Here is a 25,333-nt window from a genome sequence, read left to right as displayed (position 1 = left end):
AACAGGCAAACCCATATGCCCAGGGGCATTGAAGCCTCAGAGAAAAGTGTCATGGCTCATGTACACTGTTTATATGTCATTGCAGATTATGAGCTTCTGTGTGGAGGGCATGTGTGGGGTAGAGCCATTCACTTATATAGGCTTTTCTATGGGGCATTCATGTGAGGGTAAACATTCTTTTTCAAGGCTGCATATAAACTGTTTCATTCTAGCACTAAGTTGTATTCCCATCACCACTCCTCTTAGTCCTTGGAGGTTAAAAGAAAATAGCACTGATGGATTTTATTAAGTAGGGAGTGGAGGAGCAGGCAGCTGGATTGTCCCTGAAGAAGTTAGGAAGCCAGCAATGATGGACTTCTATTGCTTTTGGCTTTGGAGTTCTTCAAAGGAGCAGCACTAATTTATCCATCTTCAAGAAGTAGCAGCACTAACTTTCTTACCTTAGGTTCCAGATAGTGATATAGTGGAGCAGGAGAGGACAGGGACAAAGCACCACCCACTTATTTCATAGTAAAGGAAAAGGGACCCTTGACCGTTAACTCCAGTCGCAGACGACTCTGGGGTTGCGGCGCTTGTCTCGCTTTACTGGCCGAGGGAGCTGGCTTTTCTCCGCAGACAGCTTCCGGGTCATGTGGCCAGCATGACTAAGCTGCTTCTGGCGAACCAGAGCAACGCATGGAAACGCCGTTTACCTTCCCGCTGGAGCAGTACCTATTTATCTACTTGCACTTTGACGTGCTTTTGAACTGCTAGGTTGGCAGGAGCAGGGACCGAGCAATGGGAGCTCACTCCATCGTGCACTACACCTCTTCTAGATATAGAATGACCAATTGGATGATTCAGTATTTCAGTTTTCAGATGTATCTGCATATAATGCAACAAGGCAAATTCTATGTTCCCTTACCCAGAGTTAACAGTTTGATGACAGAGCAGACTGCATTGCCTCTGGTGTGGCAGTGCTGCCAGCAGGGAAGTTCACATGAATCACCAGCTGGGTAGTGTTGCTTAGTCTCTGCATATAGACAGTAAGACAATGCAGTACCCAGAGAGCCATGAACAGCTTCCCCATTCACTTCCTGCTGCAGCCAGTTCAAAGCCCATTGTTCTGCTTGTATCAGTGTTTATGTTCACATTCAGTGGGAACACCCAGACCACTGTTGCTGAATAATAATTAGAACCTCTCATCTGCTGCTCTCTTTAGCAGTTCTGTATTGGCCTCATCACATGGAAATGGCACCATGATCTTGGCATACATCATTATACCATTTTTGGAAAATACAATTTTCTCTGGTTCAGAGAGTTCATTCCATTCCAAGAGCATCAAGAATCACCACCCCTGCAAGTGCTACAAGATTTATCAAAATTGTGTGTGTTGTCAATGCAGATAAGTCTGTAGGCTTTGCAGGAGGGCAAAGTCTTGCCTTTCTTCCTTAGTGATAGAACTCCAGTTGTCATTGTGATGTTCTGGAACAATGGCTTTGCTATGGGTATCATTCATTTCTCAGTCTTTGACTAGCCTATTCTCCTTCTCCATGAACAGCAGGTGTTTTTGGTTAATCCCTGTGCTTGGACCTTATGTTTGCATTGTGTAGCACTGATATTTGTGGGAGTTTTTCCAAGTTAGGAGAGCAAAACTAAGCCATGATGGGTTGTAGTTCTCCATTTAGCATTCTGCGTCAAAACCTCTCTACTCCACTCCTTACCCTCAGTGCTAACAGTTAGGAACATGTTCCCAGGAGGGAAATGAGCAGTGATGGAAAATGAAAGCAGCATCCTGAATCCTCCATTTGCTGTCAATCCTTGTTTCCCAAGGAAGGATGAGGTGGGGAAGAAGATCTATTTATATAACCTGGACATTTGCTGGTGACTTCCCACATACAGGCATATATCTTTTTCAGTATTCTTCTCAGGAAAAAACAGGGTGGCTATTCTTAACAAAGTTATTAAAAATCTTCTCCCTATGTATGAACATCATGTTATTTTGTTTATTTGGCAGGTTGGGACTGATTGACAACCCCATATTTACAGATAAGCATGATATCTATGGGTGGTATGCTTGTTAGGAGTGTGCATGTTTGAATCTAATTTTTGTTATTGGCTTGAATGAAATTAAGCATAGTAGAAAACAAGAATATAGCCTGTATTCTGTGAACCACTGATTTCAGACCTGGACTGGAAAAACCACTAATTTACGTCTATATCTACAATGTAACTCCAGCACAAAGTCTGAATGTATACGGTGTGGGGCTAGGAGAGCCAGCACACATGGAGGACAGAGAGTGACTTCTGATATGCTTTCTTTCAGCATGTCCTCAAAGCAAAAGAACATTCTGGACAGTTGTGCAGCTTCTTTACCATTTCTCAAGTGTTTACAGGGCTGTGACTTCTGACTTATTAGAAAATACTTACGACTAGTATTATTTCACTGCTGCTGTTCGAACATCTGTCACTTTTATGGCTGGGCATAGGAGACCAAAGATGTGAAAGCTTGACCACATGCTGTCATGTATACTGTATGTGTTTTATAGGAAGGCAGAATATAAATAGTAGAATAACCTCACTTTGTGCATTTAGAAGGTCCTGGGTTCAATTCTTAACCATCTCCACCTAAAAAGATCTCTAGTGGAAGGCCTGGAAAAGATTATGCAATAGTAGGTTGGATGGACAATGATAATATAAGATAACTTCATATCACAGCTGTCTGTACCTCCATGACAGTACACCTGGGATTATGCTAGGGTTTTTTTGCTCCAGTGCAGTCCTGATGACTTTTAAAGCAAAGTTTCCACTGACTGATAAGTAGAGTTCATTGACTCTTCTAGTCAGGAGGACATGCATATAACCTATATGTGTGGAGTGATTACTGCCCTTATTTATTCTTGTTGCCACATTAGAAGCAGGGAAGGCGACCACTAGTGATAATAATCTTAAAAACAAGTAATGAAGCAGCAGCTAAATTTTAAAGTGCTGAAAGAGGTAAATGGCAACAGCTGTAGGATTGAGCTGTTAACATTAAGTTGGAATTTGTTTCACTGTTCAAATTATTCTGTGCCACAGTGTGTCCGCTAAAAGAAAATAAAAATGTGACCATGGCCGAAGCAATCCATAGAACGGGTAGAAGAGTTAGCCCCAGGGACCTGGAAAAAGGAGATGGAACCTTTCACCTCAAGGTCAACAGAGCAAGGCAGTCATTACCAGCAGGGAGGTTTAGGTCCTGAGCAGAGCAAGTTGGTGGTCTTAAATTAACCTGGCTCCTAATGTGTCACAATCTCTTTGTGTGTGTCTGCTGTCTTTCTCTGGGGTGTCCCAGAAAAGATTATGCAAATTGAAATGATGGTGCAATGCCATTCAGACGGAAAGATGGAAGATACTAAAGCTGCAACTTACCATGCTGTACTTGTATTGTGGTTAACTGCCTGGGGCTTTTAAAACTCCAGGGCTGCCTGATGGAATCTTAATGTCAAAATGTATTTGACATGTGGTCCATCCCATCCCTAGTAATTTATGGAGGAATATAATAAATACATATGTGGTGAGAAACCAAAGATGATGATGATGATATTTATTTATAGTCTACCTTTTTCCCAGACCAGGACTCAAAGCAGTGTACAGATAAAATAGAAACAGCTAAAAACAGAAAAAGCAATAACTTAAAAGCAATTAAACACCAACAGATATGAGATACAGATAATTACAATAAAAATAGCGCCAGCCCTTTCCTTAGAAACAATCAGTTCCCCCAAACTGGATGGAGCAGGAAAGTCTTCACCTGTGATAGAAGGAGAAGGAGGAAGCCAGTCTACCTTCTCTAGGAAGGGAGTGCCAAAGTCTGGGAGCAGGCACTGAGAGGGCTCTCTATCATGTCCCCAGCACGCGTGCCTTTGGCAGTGGCAAGACTGAGAGAAGGGCCTCCCTCAAAGATTTCAGAGCCCAGGCAGTTTCATATGAGGGAAATAGGTCTTTCAGATATGTTGGACCCGAAGCCATGTAGGTCAAAACTAGCCCTTTGAATTGTGTCTGGAAACAGAATGGTAGCCAGTGCAGCTGTTGTAAAAAGAGTCCTATGCTCCCTATAACCAGCCCTGATATGGCCCTGATATGGACAGTTGCATCCAATTGTCCTCTCTTATGGAAGAATGTTTGGTCTAGCCTAGACTTGTGAACAGAAGGGCAGGGAAGATTATATTCATTAATCCTTTTTTCCTGCAGACCCCTGAGGTACCTCCCATACTATTCCAGAGAGTTCCCCAATCCTCTGGATTGGGTTGTGGTATGGGGACCTGCAGAGGTAAAGGGGAATAATTATCAAAAATAACTTTCTCCTCTTCCATGCACAGAAACATTTGCTGAATTAAAGAGACTTCTGAGAACAAACTGCACACTGGATACAATGTATTTAAAATCATCTTGCTGTTGCTTAACTTCATTAACTACTCATTCTAATCCAAAAGATCTCTCATGCTAGCTCAGAATTAGATGTATTTGTAGACTAGGGTAGGGAACCCGTGACGCCTTCAAACTGCTGTGGGACTGCAACTCCCATCATCCCAGACCACTGGCCATGTTGTTTGGGGCTGATGGCAATTAGGAGTCAAGGGCCACAAATTCTCCACTCCTCCACTACTGTGGGCAATTAGGAGTCAAGGGCCACAGATTCTCCACTCCTCCACTACTGTGGGGAAGCGGTTCTTGCTGTTCAGACATATTTCATTGTTAGAACAATCAAGAGGGATTCTTGGTTGATATTAAAGATAATGATCAAACATAAACAACAGCATGATCTCAAAGGCTGCCACCCTAACTTGACTTCCTTGAGAATAAGCCTCATTAAATTGAATAGCACTTATTTCTGAACATTCACGGTTAGGATTGGACTACAAGTTATTTCAGAGGCCAAACTCTTTCAATTTCTAGACATTCTAAAATCAAGTGTATGAAGGGGGGAAATACTTTGAAAACTTGAGTATTTTACATAAGTACATATTTGTGCTAAAAAGCCATCATTGGCGAAGGTTCCCTGTCACAGGTCCATGTCTCTAATAACGTGTGGTCATCTTTCATAATGTGTGAGTTATATATTGTGGTTTCCACCCAGTGAACATAACGCTTGGCCTAGACCACTTGAGAGGTCTGAGTTCAAAGGCCAAGTCAATCATAGGATTACAGGGCAAGAACCTACCTCTCAGCTGTAAAGTGTGTGCCTATAGAATGAAAGTATGAAGTGGTTACTCACTAAGGACCTTAGCAGTGCATCAGGCTGTATAATTTAATAAATAAGAAAATCTAAGTTGCCTTTAGACTCAGAATTGCATTTTTGCCTAGGAATGATTTTTATTTTGGAGGATCTTTCTACTAAAGTTGAGGAAATTCTGCAAGAAAAAAAAGAAAGAAATACAGCCAATGAGACAGCTAGGACAGGGCATCTTGGGACAGACAGTGTAAGTCAAAGAAAAGTATTGCTTAAATGTTGTTATCTGGCATCAAAGTAAGGAATGCATGATGACTGAGTATTATAATTGCCTACTTAAAATTTTGGCAAAGTGTCCCAGGAAACCAGAGACAAAGACTGTTAGGTTCTCATGCACAAACAAGCTGCTTTTGGATGGGAACACTCCAAAGTATCACACACAGACAGTTAAGTGATCTTCATAAGACCTAGGGGATTCTGGAAAACAGTTGAGTTAAAAGGACAAGAGCACAGTATTTATTTGTAATCCACTTTTTATTGTTCACACAATCCCAGAGCAAGAAACAATATGAACACATTCATACTTTGCTTGGACTCTGTCTCTTAACTGGACAGAGACATCCACAGTGTGTTTCGGTCCTCCAAGCCATTAGTTGCCGGAGTTGCTGGTTATCTACAGATGGGAGCAGGTGTCAATCACTCTGCTCTGAGCTTGTCTGGAAGTGATAACCAAGAGCTGAAAGGCTCTGTAATCTCATTACTTACTAACTCCCAAAGCCATCCCATTTCCAAAATGCCTCACCTAACACAAGATACACTAATGCAAGTCTATTCCCTTTATCTACTAAGCTTGTTATCCTGTTTAGGAAATAAATTGAGTTATACTGGCAGGGATAAATTCTCAAAGAGTAGCTGTGTGAGTTTGTTGCAGTAAAAATAGCAAAGAGTTTTGTGGCACTGTATGGGCTGGGAAGCACTTATATTTGAAAGGGGAGGATTGCTATTTATCATCACCTCTAGCCCATTGCCGTTTAAGCACAAACTGATTGTCTTCATCATTGCTTCTGAAGAGCTTGCAAGCACTGATGAAGATTCATAATGATATATTCTAGGGGGTCATTCTTAACCATTACCATTCATTCTCTTGCTGAGTTTTCAGAAATAATTTCCTGTGTCCTCCTTAGTTTTATTACACAATTACACCCTTGCATTAATTTTTCTTCTACGCAGTATATTCCACACACCCACATACCCCATTGTATCATGACTTTGGTATAGCTGTTTTTGCCAACCCAGCACCAACCTCCAGATGTTTTGGACTATAATGTGCTGGCAGAGGCTTACCAGAGTTACAGTCCAAAATTTCTGATGGGCACCAGGTTGGTAAAGGCTGAGCTAGAGTTTCTCCTTCTGTTGTTGTTAGTTATGTGCCCTTAATATCATAGTCCTGTGGATATACTTCATAACGCCAGCCAGATTTTCTATATATGTATTTGTTATTCTTGGGAAATAGCTCACTGGAAGACATGGGAAAAATCAGAATCTTAGCTTTAAAAAGCCAGGGCGTACAACTTTTGTACAAGTTGTTTACTTTTTGTTAAAAGTAATATGTCACTCTGCATTACAGCATGCAAATTTAGTAAAGCAACACACTGCATTTGTGGAATAGGTTTAGGAATCCTACAAAGTGCTTTCTGGCATGCCTTCTTTTGATAAAGACATTCTTAAACAGTGTGGCTTTTTTAAAGAAGCCTTTTAAAAACTGTGGAATCTCTCCCATGGCTGGATGGAGACAGCTATGTATGTGAAAATATCTTGATTATCTCTTGTTGGTGCCTTGGCTCTTTGACAAATGCAGTTCATTTGAAATAAAAACATGATGCAGAGATTTCTGTCTCAAAACAATGAATTTTGACATTTTTTGATACAGCATGCTGCTATAGTAAAGCAAATAAGTGATTTTCAATGTAGGAAAACTGGCCACAATCCCTCACAGAGTTGGGCATTCTTACCTTCATTTAAATCACTGGGCTTCAGTACTAGACTTGGCATTCCTCTTTAGCACTAGAAGCAAAAACTTACAGTATACTTTCCATGTTCTTTTTTTAAAAAAATGTCCCACAGGATGGAGGTTGAGCCCAGAAAAATGTTACCTCCCCTGGAATCTGCTGCCTGAAATGACTGTGGCATGATGCTTCACAATAAGACTGATTATGCATATATGCGTGTTGTCACCTAGCTTGCAGCCATTCTGTCAGGCTACTTGAACTGTTTCTAATCCCAGTAGAAGTTTAAGAACTGATATTTGAGTTTCCTTTTTTCCTTCTCCCTACTCATCGCTTTTCCCATTTCTTCCATGTAATAGTCTGAAAGTTGTGACCAGTTGTCTTTTTTAAATGATCCAGTAGCTTAGAAGAGGGAAAAAAGAAAATATTTCAGTAAATAATAAATGTAGGATTGTGTCTACTGTATTTTAAATCCGAATAATTGTTTGATGGGTTGCTTTCTTGATAACATTAAGAGCGTACGGTGAGCCCTTCTGGATCAGACTGAAGGTCCATCTCGTCCAGCATCCTGCTCTCAAAGGGGCCAGTCAGATGCATAGGGGAAGCTCACAAGTAGGGCATTATTCTGAGCATGTTTCTTTAGAAGTGTAGAAAGAGTTTGAGTTTGGGAGCCCCCAAGGCCAGCTAGGCCCAGAACTCTTAGCTTCCATTCAAACACAGGTTTCTGCATCAGGTTTCTACATCAGCCTTCTCCAACCTGGTGCTGTCCAAATGTTTTGGACTGCAGTTCCCATAATCCCTGATTATTCCTCGTCATTGGCTGTTGGTTGTTGCAGTGGTTGTAGTCTAAAACAGGCGAAGAGCACAATGTTTGGGAAGGCCGCTCTGGATCAAAAGCTATAAGGAGAAATGTAAGCTCCTTCCACCCCAGAATTTCTGTAAAACGAACTAGCCTGTTTGGTAGTCGGCACCTTATAAATTTTTAGCCATTGAATGAAATCATAGCCGTGATTGGCAAGTAATCTTTTTGCACATCACCAGGTAGAGCTAGGAATTTTTAGAGTTGCTTCTTTCTACTTCTACCTTATCACTGCCCCAAGCATTGCATATAAAGGTGTGTGTGTGTTTCACGTCACGTGAATTGAGTGAATCTATGGTTTTCAACAGCAGCTCATATAGTTGCCTGTCTGCCTACTGTTCTTTCTCTGTGCACATGTAGCACACAGTCCAGAAAATCAAAGCACGGACAGGCAGCATAGTTGTATCAGGATCTTGGTTGGCATACACACAATTATGTTGATAATAAAAGTGTACATGCAGCATTAAAAAATAGTAATTTTTATTAGCAAAGAAGAGCATATTATACATTTTATCTATCAAATAATTTTTGAATAGAAATATAAAAGTGTACATGGCGCTTAGGATGCCATTAAAATGTGCTGATGCTTATTTTCAAAATATAAAGAGCTGTGCAAGTTTCATTTTTCCTGGGCCTCTGAATAGGGCAATTTATTTCTGTAATTCATAGCCTGTTATGAATCTAGTCCTTCCCACCCTCCTGTGCTCACATCCTTTACAATAAGGTTGCAGTGCTAATCCTATTTACCTGGGAGTGAACCCCATTGAATCCAATAGGATTTCCTTTTGAGTAGACATTGTTAAACTTGAGCTGTAAATCAGTGGTACTTAATTTTGAGTAGATACAGGATTATGTTGTTAATCTACCCCTCCAAACAGCCCCTATTTTTTAAAGCAATTAGGAAGGGCTTACTTGGGTATCACCGTTGTTATTTGGCAGGAAACTAATATTGATTTGTAAAACATTATTTTGCAATGACCAACTAGTTTTGACAATAAAATATTTTATGTGATATATATGTATATTATAACTCCAGTGTTGGCAAGCTTCTTGCTTCATTTTGATTTGGTATTTTCTTGTAAAATATCAAGATTGTGCAGTGTTGTAGCTAAAGCAGGGTGGAGTGGGGTACATATTTATTTTTCTTTACATGAGTTGTAAAAATATTTGTATCTTGCTTTTCTTCTCAGGAGCTCAAGGCAGCATACATTGTCTTCCCCTCCCTCTCTCGCTTTTAGTATTCACAACAACCCCGTGCGGTAGGCTAGGTGTGAAAACGGAGTAGCAAGTAGGATAGTGTTTTTCTTTGCATAACATATGCACTATATTCTGTAGCACTGCCCAGTATTCACCAACAATAGTCTTAATCCCCCATGTTGTGGTGAATGCTAAACTGCTGATCCTGGTAACTTCATGCACAGAAGTGTTAACAAACCAGTTTTGTGCTATCTGTCCATCCCTACTCTTCTAGAGATTGAATGCAGAAATGCCTGCCCTGCCCTTTTGAATTAGTATCTATTCATTGGGAACAGCTGGAGTTTATATTGCACTGATTCTTGCAGCCTTAAAAGGCATTTTTCAAATATTGACAGCTAAGTATTTTGGAAAATGTTTGTTTGTTTGAAGATACTTTCTTTGCTTAAACTTAAGAGCCAAAGGCCACAAATGCACATTTTGCAATGCCAGAAAGAGGCAGGCTCCAGACAGATCTGCACAATATAGAACTAGAGGTCAGATTGTCCTCTTGTTATCTCCCTGGCAATCTGACTGTGTCTTTTGCACATTCACATTTTCTGCATGACTCCCACCATGCAAAGAGGTGTGTGATGTGGTTTACAACATTGCACCATCACAACAACACTACAGCAACTTTTCTTTAGCACTGAAACCTGGAAATGTAGAAATACAGTGGTGCCTCGCAAGACGAAAAGAATCCGTTCTGCGAGTCTCTTCGTCTAGCGGTTTTTTCGTCTTGCGAAGCAACCCTATTAGCGGATTAGCGCTATTAGTGGTTTAGCGGCTATTAGCGGCTATTAAAGGCTTAAGGGATTAGGGGATTAGCTGCTAAAAGGCTATTAGCAGCTTAGTGCTTTAGAAAAAGGGGGTGGGGAGCGAAAAAAAATCGCAAGACATTTTCATCTTGCGAAGCAGGCCCATAGAGAAATTCGTCCTGCGAAGCGCATTGAAAAACGGAAAACCCTTTCATCTAGAGGGTTTTCCGTCTTGCGAGGCATTCGTCTTGCGGGGCACCACTGTAGAAGTAGTCATCATATCGTCCTCTATGTCAGAGGTTTTCAACCTTTTTGAGTCCACGGCTCTCTTAACCAACTACATGCTTTCTGTGGCACCCCTGTGGGGCTCAGGAGCCCAGTTATGTCACCCCTTGTCTGCAGAGTTGCAGCCTCTCACCCTTTTTCGAACACCCTCCCTTGTGGAGTGTTCCCTCAGTCTCCTCTCCCCTCTCCTTGGGAGTCCTCCAGGCAGCTGCTGCTGGCATCCCTAGTTTCTGAGCTGCGCCACCCCACGCCCCAAAGAGAGGTGCCTCCCAGAGGCACAGTTCGCCTGCAGAGATTATAGCCAGTTTGAAAGCACCCCAAAAAGTGCAAGTAGATAAATAGGTACCGCTCCAGCAGGAAGGTAAATGGCATTTCTGTGCACTGCTCCGGTGTCAGTGTTCCATTGCGCCAGAAGCAGCTTAGTTATGCTGGCCACATGACCTGGAAAAACTGTCTGTGGACAAACGCTGGCTCCCTCGGCCTGTAAAGCGAGATGTGCGCCACAACCCCAGAGTCGTCTGCAACTGGACTTAACTTGTCCTTTACCTTTACCTTTTAAATACTGCACCTAAGGAACCAATGTAGTGTAAATGTATAGAAGCCCTCTTCTTGTGCTTTTGGATCATGTGCTGCACAGAAGGAATGGGGCTGCGCCCATTGGCTCCACCCTGACCTCTGTGCATTGGGCAGAACATGAGAATGGGCTCTCCACTTGTTCAACTGTGTGGGCGTAAAACCTGTTCTCACATTCTGCCTAAAGGCACAGAAAATGTGATCCTACTCTTAACTGAATGCATGGGGGAAGACAGCTAGTGTTGGATTTGTATTAGGGAAACATACGTTAAAATCCCTAGTTATCCATGAAGCTCATTGTGTAGCCTATTTGAGAAACCACTGAATCTTACCTCCTTGACCTGGTTGCTGTGATGAAGAAGTAAGAACCCCAAATATTTTATTTTGGGATCTTTGGAGGACCAGTGGGGTACAAGTGTAATAAGCCACAACAATGAGAACAATTTGTAGTGGAGGGAATTTAAAATCCGAAGTTTAAGCCCTACTTCTCTCATGGTCTTTCAAGTGCCATATTAGGGAAAGAGTGTTTCCTCCCAGCCTGACTTTTGTCAAATCTGTAAGGATATGCCTTAAAGCTAGGAACAAGCAAGAAAACAAACAAAAAACTCTGCAGGATCTGAATTCCTCATGGGACTGAAGTGGACGACATGTTTATCTGGAAGCCAGTTTCTTTTTTGCTTTCAAGGGTTGAAAGGAAATTTGGGAGGGGAAGAAACTGGTGGAAAATACTGGAAATGTCTGAGTGATTTATTGAAGGCAATTAAGCATAGAGAATTTGTTTTCTCTAGGCAAAATAATAGTGTATACCCAGTGAGGAGTTCCTTCCTGAAGGGGCCAATGGACAACGTATGAAAAGAGGAAGGCCTCAATACAGTGGTGCCTCTAATTACGGACTCGATCCGTTCCGGGGTGCCGTTCGCACTCTAAAAAGTCCACAACTAGAGCACCGCTTCTGCGCATGTGTGCGCGTGTGGTGAAATCCGGAAGTGTTCATGTTCCATGTTCGTATGCTGAAAAAACACAACCGGAGACTGACATAACAAGAGGTACGACTGTATATAGATTAGGATTTGCAGCCCAAGATCCTTTCAAGAGTGCCATCCCTTTGACTCACTATGTATCATACAATATTACCCCCCCCCCAAAAGCAGGTTACTTGGAAAGGGCTCACAAAAATTGGCTGTGTGTGTGGCTCTTGGAACTCTTCCCAACCATACCTTCCTTGAGTATTTCCATATCAACCTTGAGTGTTTTTTCCTGGCGGGAATGTGTCCTTGAACTCTGGTATTTTTATTTGATTTAATTTAATATTTGTTTTTTGCTTTTCCAGCAACAAATGTTGAGCTCAAAGAGGCTCACAATAATCACCGTAGCATTGAAAATTTACACTAAAATATGAAAAACTTTATATAAATAAAAAGCAAAAGAAAACACACATTCATTCATTCCTTTATCTGATTTACTACAATGTTATAGTGATTCAAAATAAATAGCTGCTGAACACCAGCCCTGTGCCACTTGACATACACATGACTCAGGGGGTTTGAGCCCTGGTCTTTTGCACTGGGACCTGGTTCTTCTGTCCCTTCATTTTTCAACATTTTTTTCTTAGTTTGGCTAGGTGTTCTCAAAGGGCCATGTCAGTAAGACTCTATCCATCCATCATCTTAATGTGCCCAGAGGCAAATTTTGGCCATAGATCAGTGCCCCAAGTATTTTAATTACCCAGCAACACCCCTACTAGGTTTGTAGCACTAAGGTTTAAGCATCCAAATGTGCTTTAATATGTATTGGGTGTTGTGGAGAGAGATGTCTGGAAAGCTGGTCTTAAACAGTCTGGAGCAGTGCTTAAAAATAAAAATAAAAAAGGTGCCAGAACTCACCATGAAGTTGTTACAGTAAGTTGCCAGGCGACTTGTGGCAGCCCTGAACAGGTGCCCATTTGACAACAGCTGCGTTCATTGTTCATGGAGGTGCTAAAAAACATGGCCTAGCTGGTTTGGAGGTTACCCCTGGTTCTGGTGCAAGTCAAATTAATGTGACCCACCTCCCTTATTTTCTTAGATTCAGAAAGATGGCTAGGGCAGGTTGGAAGGCCCTTGCACAAACGTGTGTGTGTGCACGCAATGGTAGAGGCCTGTCTGGAAAGCTTAAAGCCTGCCACTATTACATAGGAGACAAACTGAAGAAAAGGCCCCATCCCATTGCTTGACCAATCATGGCTAGGAGTGGCTAGGAGCTACGTGGAGTCATAGATCTAAAGAAAGTGTAGACTTGCACAACCTGGCCAGCTTCCATTTTGACTTGAAATGGTCGTTTGGGGCTTCTCAGAAGTAATTAAAGGCAGTTTTTAAAAAGTGGGGGGAGTGCCGGCCCACAATGGCACCCACCTGAGATATGCTGGAACTGGGTTTGGTGCACTCAGGCTGAAAAAGGCACTGGTCTGAAGTACCCAGGTTGTTTAGCTTAGGTGCAATGATTGCATAGGGCTCTGCCATTGAGACCGCTTAGAACAGAGAAGGCAGAGAAAGCCTTTTGTGCATTTTCACACATCTACCGGTCATCAAAATGTGCTTTGTGCTTACGGGATCAAGAGCATAACCTGACCACAGTAACTTTGTTTTGGTCCTGCAGGGTTGGGTTTGGATATGTTCCCATGCTGCTGAGTGCTTATTTTCAGTACATACAGACATCCTGGGATCAGGACTGTTTCTTTTATGTTAAGAAGGCTGGCAGCTGTGCATCCCTGAAGAAACTGTCATTCAGTGTGTGATTGAAAAGTGATTGGGAACTCATGATAAGTCTGAGATTTTGAAATGGCAAGGATTTTGCAAAAATAAAAGCAACCCCTTCCACTCTCCCCCAACCCAAAAGAAATCAGCAGAAGAAATTAGCAAGGTGTCCGTGGTGAGTGGGTAAATATGCGCATAATCAGCCCATATTTTTAAAAGGAAAAAGGCTCTGATAATGAAGGAGGAGGGGTGAGACAGTGGCCAACACAACAGACATTTATTCAAACAATAGTGAAGGAACACTCTGGAAAGATTAGTGCCTGATTAATGAGGTACAAACCTTCACATGAAGAAACTGAAAAGCACAGTAATCAAGGCAGGCTGGACAAAAAAATGTGGAGTGTGGTATGTCGTGTAAATTGTGTAAAAATTATTCACTGGTATATATACGCGGAGCTTCTAGGGTATCTTTTTCTGTAGGCTAATATTGTAAGCATTTTTCTGCTTTGTTCATCCTCATAAGGTGCAAACCCTTGCTTTATTTGTTTTTGGCAACCCCACTGAAACAAAAATCAAAACAACTTAGGCCCAAACAACTGGATTTCCCAGCAATGAATTCCATTGGCTTGCCAGTGCAATATCACTTCTGCAGTCCTGTACACACTTACTGGGAGTAAGCTCCGTTGAAACAGTGTAACTTACTCCTGAGTAAAATGCATATGATTTCATTGTTAACCTAATATCTCTTCAGAAACCTAGCATTAGAAACTAGTCCTCTTTCATATTTGATTTTCCTGCTCCAGCAGTCTAATTACACTCATGCTAGATAGAATGTTAAAGTTGTTTTTGTGGCATTGTATTCTATTAGTTTATGAAGGTTTCCTTTACAAAGATTATTCATTTGTTAAGAAGCCACTGAAGTGTTTGGGCCATGGTAGTGTGCTTTGCCCTAGAGAGTTCAGAGTTCCATGATGGATGAAGATGATTATGAGTCTAGATAGGTTTTGCATCTTTAGTCTGAAGTTTTTCAGGAAATAATGTGTTTTCTTCGCATTTCTCATTGAACTTGAGTTTTATGAAGGTGAGTTTTTATCTTAAACAAGCTAAACATCTAGAATGTGTGTGTTTTAAAGACCCCTAAATGTGCCTGAGGACACTGCAAAGAGCTTCCTCCAGTTTTCCTCAAGCACTATAAGCTTTTTGGCTCCTACTGTGATTCAAAATCAACCTCTGACTTGATTTGTTCTGAATTTCCTTGAGGGAGCTGGGTGATCACAGAAGAAAGTGTTCCTCTATTTGAATAAGAAGTGGTTTGCATTCGAAAACACTTGAGCAAAGAGTCAAATAGGTTCTTTGGTTTCCTACCACCTGTGAATTAGTTAAATAGGAAAAGAGCTTGGCTCAGGGCCAGTGGGTCTCTCATTACTTGTAATTAGCTTAATTACATCATAAATAGCCCATCAAGGGATAGGAAGCCAAGCTTAAACAAATCAGCAATTCTGCTTTTATAAGGCAACCCACGTGGCACTTTGATCAAACCAATAACAACAAATGAGCTAAATGGGGCAAGAGACAACCCCACAGCATGGGCCTTTGTCTCTGTCACAGCGTGGGTCTCCTAGTCCCTACCTTTGCTTCATGCTGGAGGTGCCTCTCTTTAGTCTGATGGAAGTATTCCATTAGCTTCAGTACATTCTTGAAGTGATGGTTTTTGCTTTAGAGAGGATCTGTTGTTCCAGAGTGAAAGGTAAGGTGATTCCAAGAAAACAATATTTTTAAAAGTATTGTGTCTTCACACAACACCTGATTCATAGGTGCTGGAGTTAATTTATGTGTAGATTTCCAGAAGTTGTTGCCAGCCTTTTAAAAATACCTTATTATTGGAGCAAGAAATCACTTGCTGAATGGGAATTAATTTTTCTTTTCTTCTCTTACCTGGTAGTGGCTATTCCCATAGAGACTGAGAATGCTTATATTGGTGAACCATTGGTATGATGTAACCGGGTCTTTTCTGTGCTATACATTGGATTTTCTTCATTCTTGCCATGTTTAGGAACCTATTTGCATTATGAGAAACAATAAAAGTTTAAATAGGGTACACGTATTTCCAAACACAAAGTTGATACATCCCTTTATGGCCCCTCAGCATGTCCCCCTGCAAGTGTTTTCACAGGCTCATTTGTATTTCACACTTTATGCATTTCCTCCAGGTTTAAAGACTCTTTTGAGTTTGTGGCTCTGAAGTATAGACTGACCTTTTGGCAGTAAATAATCTAGTCTGTACTCCTTTCTGCAGTACATATACTAAAACTGGAAATCTGTGAAGCTCTACATTTTTAAAGAAACAAGCAAGTAAATAAATGCTCTAGTCAGCAATGGAATCCTTCAGAAAATCCCTTTCTTTAAATGAATAATTGTCTCTTGCGTCTCTGTGCATGTTTACTGTAAATATTTCTGCGAGTCAGAATACTCTATCTAACAGTGTTATAACCATAAGATGATTTATAAACATTTATTGGACTGTAAAGGAGATGGTAAGAGAAGGAAAGACGTAATATATACAAGTATATAAATGCCTATGTTCACCTTGGCTACTGACTTCATGTACCCATAATTGGCTTAGTTTGTAATGCAGAACTATAGCTTAATGTTATGAGGCTTTCTCTGACCTATAAGACTGGACAGTTTTATATGTCTAAATTTCTGTTTTATTTGGTTTTATATTGCTTTTCTGCTGGTTTTAGGTTGTGTTTTTGTTATGTTTTAATATATGGTTTTTTTAGACTGTACTGCTTAGCGATTTTTGAAATATCAAGCAGTATATAAATACATAAACATAACCACAGCAAACCGCAGGCTCACACACTCTCCCTTCCCTTCTTTGGAGAAACCGCAAGGAGGAGACAGAAAACCTCTGCTTCCATTTTAGATTATCACCATTTAACGCTGTGTGTCAATACAAAACTATGGTTAATCTTAACTATGGGCAGTGAAAACAAGCCAACTTCATAAAAAATGGTTTGAAGCTTGCTTGTTTCCACTAACCATAATGAAGATTAACCACAGTTTATCTGGGTTCAGACATCATGACAAGCTGTGAAAAAATCTGAAGTGGAAGCAAAGCTTCTGAATGCCACATCAAAGCTGTGCTGGAGGAGGAGGAGTATTGTAAGTCAAATGCTCACTGTGGTTTGTCCTCATAACAATAAACTGTGGTTTAGCTGCAGCATTATGTGCACATGCAAGCAATGCTAACAGTTGGTGGCGCTTTTTATCTTGTTGCATGAGGAGTGGAAATTGTAAGATTTGAGTAAACATCACAATTTCCCTCCTTTCCTTAGTTATTGAAATGCTTCATTCAACTATAGCCTGTGCAGGTTTAATCTCCCTGTCCTTCATATCACACTCATTTAAAAAGGCATCCCCCCTAATTTTTTTAATCCATAATCCCCTGAATTATTTTCCAAAGTCCTATGCTCTTTGAAACACTGATATATCCGACCCCAGATCATAGACTAGTACATATAAAACATTCACAAAATTCAACATTTTCCAAAACCCTTTTTCATTTATATTTTGGTCTTGCAGCATCTGTCTGTGCATGGTTATAAATAAACAGTTACCTATATACCAAACTGTATAATAGGCATATTTATTTTAAATCCTGCCTTTCTGTTTAAAAGCTTCCGGGAAGGGATCTACAATGCAAACAACAATAATAACATCAGATCTCTCTCTGTGTGAGAGAGATACTCTATGTAGAGTACACATGAGCCTTATTAAGACATTCAATTTCATGTAAAAAATAATGCATGAAGAGTTGGAATTGGCATCATGCCCAGTGGTTCTGAATTCCACATATTCAAGTTCCTCTTGACACAGGGGCCTGCATGCACACACAAACTTTCATAGACACTTTTCATATGATCTGTACACTCTATTTTTAAAAGTGTATGGCTCTTGCATAAAGGTAAAGGTACCCCTGCCCGTACGGGCCAGTCGTGTCCGACTCTAGGGTTGTGCGCCCATCTCACTTAAGAGGCCGGGGGCCAGCGCTGTCTGAAGACACTTCCGGGTCACGTGGCCTGCGTGACGGAGCTGCTCTGGCGAGCCAGCACCAGCGCAGCACACGGAAACGCCGTTTACCTTCCCGCTATAAAGCGGTACCTATTTATCTACTTGCACTTAGGGGTGCTTTTGAACTGCTAGGTGGGCAGGAGCTGGGACCGAAAGACGGGAGCTCACCCCGCCGTGGGGATTCAAACCGCCGACCATACGATCGGCAAGTCCTAGGCACTGAGGTTTTACCCACAGCGCCACCCGTTGTGGCTCATGCATAGGAAACCTATATGTGACCATGAATTGCAGGAAGTCTTCCATGCATTCATATTTCAACACAAGCAATATTTTCATTGGGCTAAACACACACACACAGTCTATGTGTGTTTTCTACATGGTGGATCACTAACACTTTCTTTACACATCACATTTTTAGCATACCTTACATTCTATAATGTTTAGGATCTAAAAACAAATCATTTAAACATGTTTTCTATTTTGATATGGGTACATGCTGCAGGGTTTCCCTGATTGATCAAGATTCCTTGCATTTCCAGGTTTGTAATCACATTCACCAAAGTGGGTTTCCAAGCAGATGCTAGCTGGGCCTTTTGTTGCTAATTTTGAGATCATTGAGGCCACCTGCAATTTTGTGCACCAATTTTGTTTGTTGTTTTTGAACAATTTATTAAGAAACATTTTTTGCATCTCAGCCACTCTGCAATAACTGTAGGTGAGCATCAAGTAAAGTTGTATGAATGGCTAATTGTCATTGATGAAGGTTTAACATCTGCTGGTAAAATCCTTGGCGGAGTAAAGTTTAAAGTTTATAAGTAAACTTTAAAAACTTAATTTTTTTCACTTTTTACAGCAGTAACAATACGCCTCTTCTATGAGAGTGACAAATTTAAAACTATTTGTCTATTGATTTTTACAAAAATGTTATTGGCATCCTTGTGTCAGATTGAAAGAGAACAAAATTACTAGGTTTTTGATCACTCCTTGATTTGTTTTTCTTCCCTCCCTACAGACATTTTATATCTGAATTTACCTTGTACTTGATTAGTTGTAGCCCAGCCCAGAAAGTAGCCCAGCCTTCTTCTGTGTATTCTGATTGACAAGCCGAAGTGTTTGCTGAGGTCATCTTTGGTTGCTTATGGAGCATTTCAATATAAACCTAGCGGCTGGAGGTCTGGCAAGACACTTCTGTAAGTTTCAAGAAAATATGCTTTTAATAAATATCTATAATGGTACTTACTTACGTAAACTGATACCAAAAGTGTGCTTGGTGTTTGGTAACTGTTGAAATACCTGGAAGATGACTGAAAGAGATGTGTTTCACAGATTGAGATTGCATGGTCACCAGAATTACAAAAAGCATCCCTGGCCACCGCTACCACAAGCATGCCCAGTTAACACCAAGTTCAGGAGCACACACATGACTCTTTATTTCTAACATTTTAAAAAAATCAGTCCCAAATGATCAAGATTGGATCTCAACACTTTATAATGATACAAACCCTCTTGAAATTATTGAAGGTTGGTTGTTTTTAGAAAATTACTAAAACACTAAGGCTGTAAAATACCTAAACATTTTTGTCATTTTGAAAACTGACTTATTTCACAGTACAGCAGCAATTTGAAATCTGTGCTGAACTGTGGAAGACCAGCACAATCGTGATGCTGGATTGTGGCCCATGTAAAATCTGAATGATGTAATTGCATAATTATGGATACACACACACACAAAAGTATTTTGGGAAGCTGCACAGTTTGAATGCATTTTGAAGCCAAGTGACATTTTTCCTCTTATAATCTTAACAATAAAGTATGAATTGTTAGCTATACAGTGGTACCTCGGGATACATACGCTTCAGGTTACAGACTCCACTAACCCAGAAATAGTACCTCAGGTTAAGAACTTTGCTTCAGGATGAGAACAGAAATCGTGCTCCGGCGGCACGGCGGCAGCCCCCATTAGCTAAAGTGCTTCAGATTAAGAATGGACCTCCGGAACGAATTAAGTACTTAACCCGAGGTACCACTGTAATTTCTATCTATGCTTCCTTTCTAGAGCATCTACAAGATACTGTAGGTCCAGTTGTTCTCCCTTCTTTGCCTTTTCCCTCCACTCTCTTTCTCTTGTTTATACATTGTTTTAGATTGTAAACCTGAGAGCCTTAGGTCTTTATTTTGATTTACCTACAGCAGGGGTCAGCAAACTTTTTCAGCAGGGGGCTGGTCCACTGTCCCTCAGACCTTGTGGGAGGCCGGACTATATTTTAGGGGGAAAACATGAACGAATTCCTATGCCCCACAAATAACCAAGAGATGCATTTTAAATAAAAGCACGCATTCTATTCATGTAAAAACACACAGATTCCTGGACTGTCTGTGGGCTGGATTTAGAAGGCTACTGGGCTGGATCCGGCCCCTGGGCCTTAGTTCCTACCCATGCTGTAGCTCCTTCAGCCAAGGGGTTTTAAGGAGAGATGGGGGGCATGAATACTCTGTTGCTCCAACTTTCTGAGACTGGCACAGATCCCCAGTTGTGGTTTGCTTAGACAGCTAATTAGTGAGGAGCTTTATTGTATATCACTTGCATGTTAGGAGCTGATGTAACCAAGTGCCTTCATCAATAAAGAACTATGAAAGCTAGCCACTTGTCCTCATTGGTCCGGGGTGCAGGTTGGTTCAATTGTGATTAAATAGTGTATACATCCTGCTTAAATGATAAATAGGTTTTGGATGGAGTGGCCAGGAGAGTGCTTGCACTACCTTTAATGCCTTTAATGGGCTTCTATCCTTGGTGTCTAATCATGGTGGCTAAATAGGTGTTCTCCTGGACACATCACACCGCACCTTGCTATGAGGAAGGAACCCCTTGCTCAGAGAGGCAGGGGAGAGGGGAAATAACATCAGTGGTTGGGTGTTCAGCTGGTAGCTGGCAAGCAGGCAGGCAGTTAGGCAACTGCTGCCCAAGACAGTTATCTGAGCTTGTCTTATTATAGTGGCAGCCCTGAAAGGAGATGGAGCAACCACCCATCAATCTTTCATCCTCTGGCTCATGACAGCATATTGTCTGACTGCACCATTTAATGTCCCTCCATATACAATAAATATATCCTCACCTACAGCATGTCAAGAGAAGAATAAGTTAGTTTCTTCCTGCCTGGCATCTAGTTTTCTATGAGCATTCCATTGTATGAGCCCTCACATGCAATCTGAAGTGATACAGTCCAGGCACGGGATTTATCACTTCATCTACTCTTTTGCGAGGACTAGTCTTAGATTCTTTAGGAAAAACAGAAACTGATCTGCGATCAGAAGGTCAAATAGATATAATCCAGTGCAGAGGCAAAAGTAACACTAAGAAGCTGTTATAGATACTTTGCAAAACGCACACACATCAGCATTACCAACACAACTACCATTCTTCAGCTGATAGACCTCTTGTTTTTATAGTCTTGGTACACTTTTGCTCATCAAACCGTGAATTTATACCAGGTTTAAAAGCCAAGAGTCAGCAACTAAAACAGCAAATGAGTTTTTGAACCATGGGGGCCTGACCATATTCTCAGAAAAGCTGCCATATCCCAAACCATCCTTAAAACCAAAGGGCAGAGGTTGGCCTTGCTGAATCGTTGCCAAGGTCTCTGTGGGACAAACTGAGTATCAGTGCTACTCAGTTACCCCAAAACAGACTATTGAAGATCCTTGTGTACTGCTAGACTGAGACTTGATAGAAACCTTTGTATTCGTTTTTGCCACTCTAAAAACCATTGCATGCAGTTTTCTTTCCTGAGAAAGGAAGTGCACACTGAGGTTCCCCTCAAGTCCATCATGCCACAAGAGCATTGCACTGCTTGCCTTTACATTGCCATGACAACAGTCGCCATTGGGAAACGCAGACTGGACTGCACATCGGTCAAGACTGAATGATACTGCTCCCCCAATCCAAGATTATTACTTTTCATACTTGGATTGTGTTGGTCCATTGGTTGGGGCTGTTCCTGGCAGTGCCTACTAATTTTGCACTATAGACAAGCAGTAAGTGGGCTAGTGTAGCAGTGGAGATCCTACCCCACACAGTGCTGATTCTGGACTCTGATTCTTTTGTTTGATTATTATTTTGTGTAGCCTTGGCTGAGTCATGCTATCTTCCAGAACCTAAATGAAATAGGGCAAAATATGACTGACCCTCCATTTTCTGAGCTAATTCTAGTGTATTGGACATAGAAATTTTTATGCTACATGGATATGCAAAGCTCTGCAAAGTCCAGCCTTTAGGTAGCCTACAGGCTTGAAGTTGAACTTGTAATGGCTCTGCAAGCTGAGTCACCTATGCATGTGTCCAAAAATACCCATATTGAAACAGTGTCATGAGTAAAGCCACTTGAGTACAGCACTTTGCAGTAGCTCCAATATCATTATAGAATTATGAACTCTTCGGCTGATAGCCAAATAATTGATGCTTTTGAATTATGGTGCTGGAGGAGACTCTTGAGAGTCCCATGGACTGCAAGAAGATCAAACCAATCCATTCTTAAGGAAATCAGCCCTGAGTGCTCACTGGAAGTACAGATCGTGAAGCTGAGGCTCCAATACTTTTGCCACCTCATGAGAAGAGAAGACTCCCTGGAAAAGACCCTGATGTTGGGAAAGATGGAGGGCACAAGGAGAAGGGGACGACAGAGGATGAGATGGTTGGATAATGTTCTTGAAACTTCCAGCATGAGTTTGACCAAACTGCGGGAGGCAGAGGAAGACAGAAGTGCCTGGCGTACTCTGGTCCATGGGGTCACGAAGAGTCGGACACAACTAAACAACAAGAAAGATCAGGTGCACTGTATCCAGAGAAGAGTTAAAATCATCTGCCTTACACTATTGATGAACATGGAGGAAGCATCATATTTGTTCTGTTTGAGTATTATCTACTTTTATTAGTGTGCTTCTGAATTTTTAATAGACTTCCCTTAGTGTCTGAACAATTTGTCTGTAGCCCAGGCAAACCACTTCAGCATTATCCATTAATTTTGAAATGGCGGCCTTTGTTCAGTCTGTAATAGATGCAGCTATTATAGCATGCAATTGTAAAATAAAGCCCCAGTTTTTAGTGTCTGTTACTTTGGCCTGTGACCAGGGATGGTTATTGTTATGTCAGTGCCATGGTTCCTTTGGTTGCAAGAGAGATCTTTCCTCCAGTGACAGCCCTCTGGGTAGTAGAGGGAGAGAGAAAAGGGGATGGGAAAAAGAGGAAAATGGTGGTCCCATCCACTTTGGGTTGTGGCCATGGCCCATGACAGATTACCCCAATGGAATGTGGTCCTCAGCAGAATCTGGTTCTCAATCACTGTAGTAGCCAGAGTCTAACCAGACGTGACACAAAGGCACATGTAAGTGAGCCCCAAACACATGGTTTTTAAAAACCACTTCAGGGAAATTTGGGGTGAAGGTCTTGAGGGAAGGGCATGTCACTTAACCATTTTCTTGCTTGTTTTTTTTTTTAAATGACCTCCTCTTGAAGCAGTTTTTTATTTTATTTTAAAGGAATTGGAAGTTTATGCTCAGCTGACAGAACATGAGACTCTTAATCTCAGGGTCGTGGGTTTGAGCCTCACTTTGGGTGAAGGATTCCTGCGTTGCATGGGATGGATAAGACTATCCTTGTGGTCCCTTCCTATTCCACAATTCTGTGCTTTTAAGTGCAGTTAGCCACTTAGATGTGAAACATTAACTATACTCTTCTCTTCTACACATCTGCCATGGTGTGAAAGATCTAGAAAGCATGAAGCAGAATTTTAAACATATATTACTAGGCATTGGGAAAAAATTCTTCTCAAGAATCCAAGTGAGCTTCCCACAACAAAGAGTCTTATAGGTATCACAGGGATCTTTGTCATTCTTACATCTTTAGAATGTGATGAAATATTCTCAGTTATGCAGCTTTCCTAAGGGAAGTCATAATTCCTTGCCCATTCCATAATTCTGTGGCTTAGTAGTTGCTTTCTCTTCTCCTTTCAGTTGACATATCTTCAGCTTTCCTTCCTGTCCATGTCTTGGCAGGCTTCATTTGTCATGCTCTTCTTAATATTTCCCTCCCTGTAAGACTTTCCTTAGTATTTCCCCCTTGTAGGTCTTCCTGTCTTCAGGAGACTCCTAATCAACCTCAGCTGGGGGAGGTGATGGACTCTTGATTGCAATAACAGAGTAGCTGCTTCAGTCCATTCATCCCCATTATGTGGCAAACTTGTTATCTCAAAGGAAAGAGACACATTTCCTGTCTGCTGTACCCCCCCCAACAACTTGGCAGCCCCCAGTCTGGCCTCCCTCACATGATCCCAGCATGCAGCTACTGTGGCTGCAGTTTTTATATGAAAAGGCTCAACACTGAATACACAGAGCATTCAAACTAGAGATGCTTAATGCATGCAGTTTCCTATCCTGTGGCCCTATTCTACTTTGCAATGCTTATCTTGCAAAGTCAATGAGAATTGCACTTGTGGGGGGCAGAGTGCGCTCTCTCTCTCTCTCTCTCTCTCTCTCTGTGTGTGTGTGTTCTCTCCTCTCTCCCATAATGATAAGCTGTTCTAACACTGAAGTTGAGGGATAAATAACATTAGGTAGGTAGGTAGCATGGTTTTTCACTAAGAGCAGGTGTTTCCACTGGACAAAGAGACTCATATTTTCCAATTACAGAAACTGCTTTCTTGAAAGCCCAAGAAAGTATAGACTGTTAATCCCTGTGATTAACATTTCCATGTGTACACTCTAGCCTCCCAACAAAGAAATACACAGGGACTTGCTATGCCCTGCAAAAAACCTGCTGCCCTGAGGAGCTTTTTCAGGAAACATGCCACATCTGCTGATCTTCAGCATAGAACTCTGAGAGAAACATAGTATATGAAGGCCCAGTATCACCATGGTACTTTCCTGGCTTAGAAACTTAAGCACGTTGTTAAATGACTGGCAGTTCCCATACACCTGGGATTTGGGGTGAGGGGCGGGAGGAGGAATGTGTTACAGGCAAATTTGAGATACCTTTCATATTGCAAATAAAATACTGGGGCAGATTCATAGAATTGCTATAATCTCAGTGTTTTATTTCTTGACTTCTATCAGCCTCACTCTACCTGACCCTTAGTTCCTTCCTCTGGTTTCTCTCATTCATTCTCAGGCATCTTCTGCCTTTCCTAATGAAACTGATTATCTTTTGTCTCTTCTTTAGTTATTCACCTCTGTCTGGCACTTCCCCCTACTTCCCTGCAAGATACTCAAATAGGAACAATAATCTGAACCAATCCTCAGGAGAAAGCTGCCATTAAGGACGTGTGCCTTCCAGGTTGTGAAGTATGGCACTGGTTACTCTGTTGGCATTTCAATTAAATTCAGTCACCCAGGTTAGAAAAGAAAAGAAAAGACAAGGAAAGGAAAGGAAAGCCGACCCCATCCCACACACGCACACAAATCAGCACAGTTCCTGCTGACAGGAACACTGGGAAGTGGTTATTGAATATAAACACACTGTGTAATTTACATGTTAATTATGTTGAATGTGCTACAAGGCCGTAATTAGAAACTAATTGGGTGAGAGCACATGTAATTGGTTTTGCTGGCATAGCGGACATTCTCATGATGCA

General features: G+C 41.3%; 1 protein-coding gene and 1 long non-coding RNA gene across 8 annotated transcripts in view; both read left to right on the top strand.

Annotated features, from left to right (window-relative positions):
* SEMA3F (semaphorin 3F) overlaps positions 1 to 25,333 on the top strand; it is a 123,428-nt gene that overhangs the window by 18,185 nt on the left and 79,910 nt on the right. The window lies entirely within an intron of this gene.
* Positions 4,223 to 25,112, top strand: LOC310672437. Its single transcript, XR_014508578.1, has 2 exons — positions 4,223 to 9,961; positions 10,312 to 25,112. It is a non-coding gene; the product is annotated as an uncharacterized lncRNA (long non-coding RNA).

The sequence above is a fragment of the Podarcis tiliguerta genome, assembly GCF_965153285.1.
Source record: "Podarcis tiliguerta genome assembly, chromosome: 2".
NCBI classification, from domain to species: Eukaryota; Metazoa; Chordata; class Lepidosauria; order Squamata; family Lacertidae; genus Podarcis; species Podarcis tiliguerta.
Note: the sequence above shows the minus strand (reverse complement) of the source record. Positions and strands in the feature narration are given on the sequence as shown.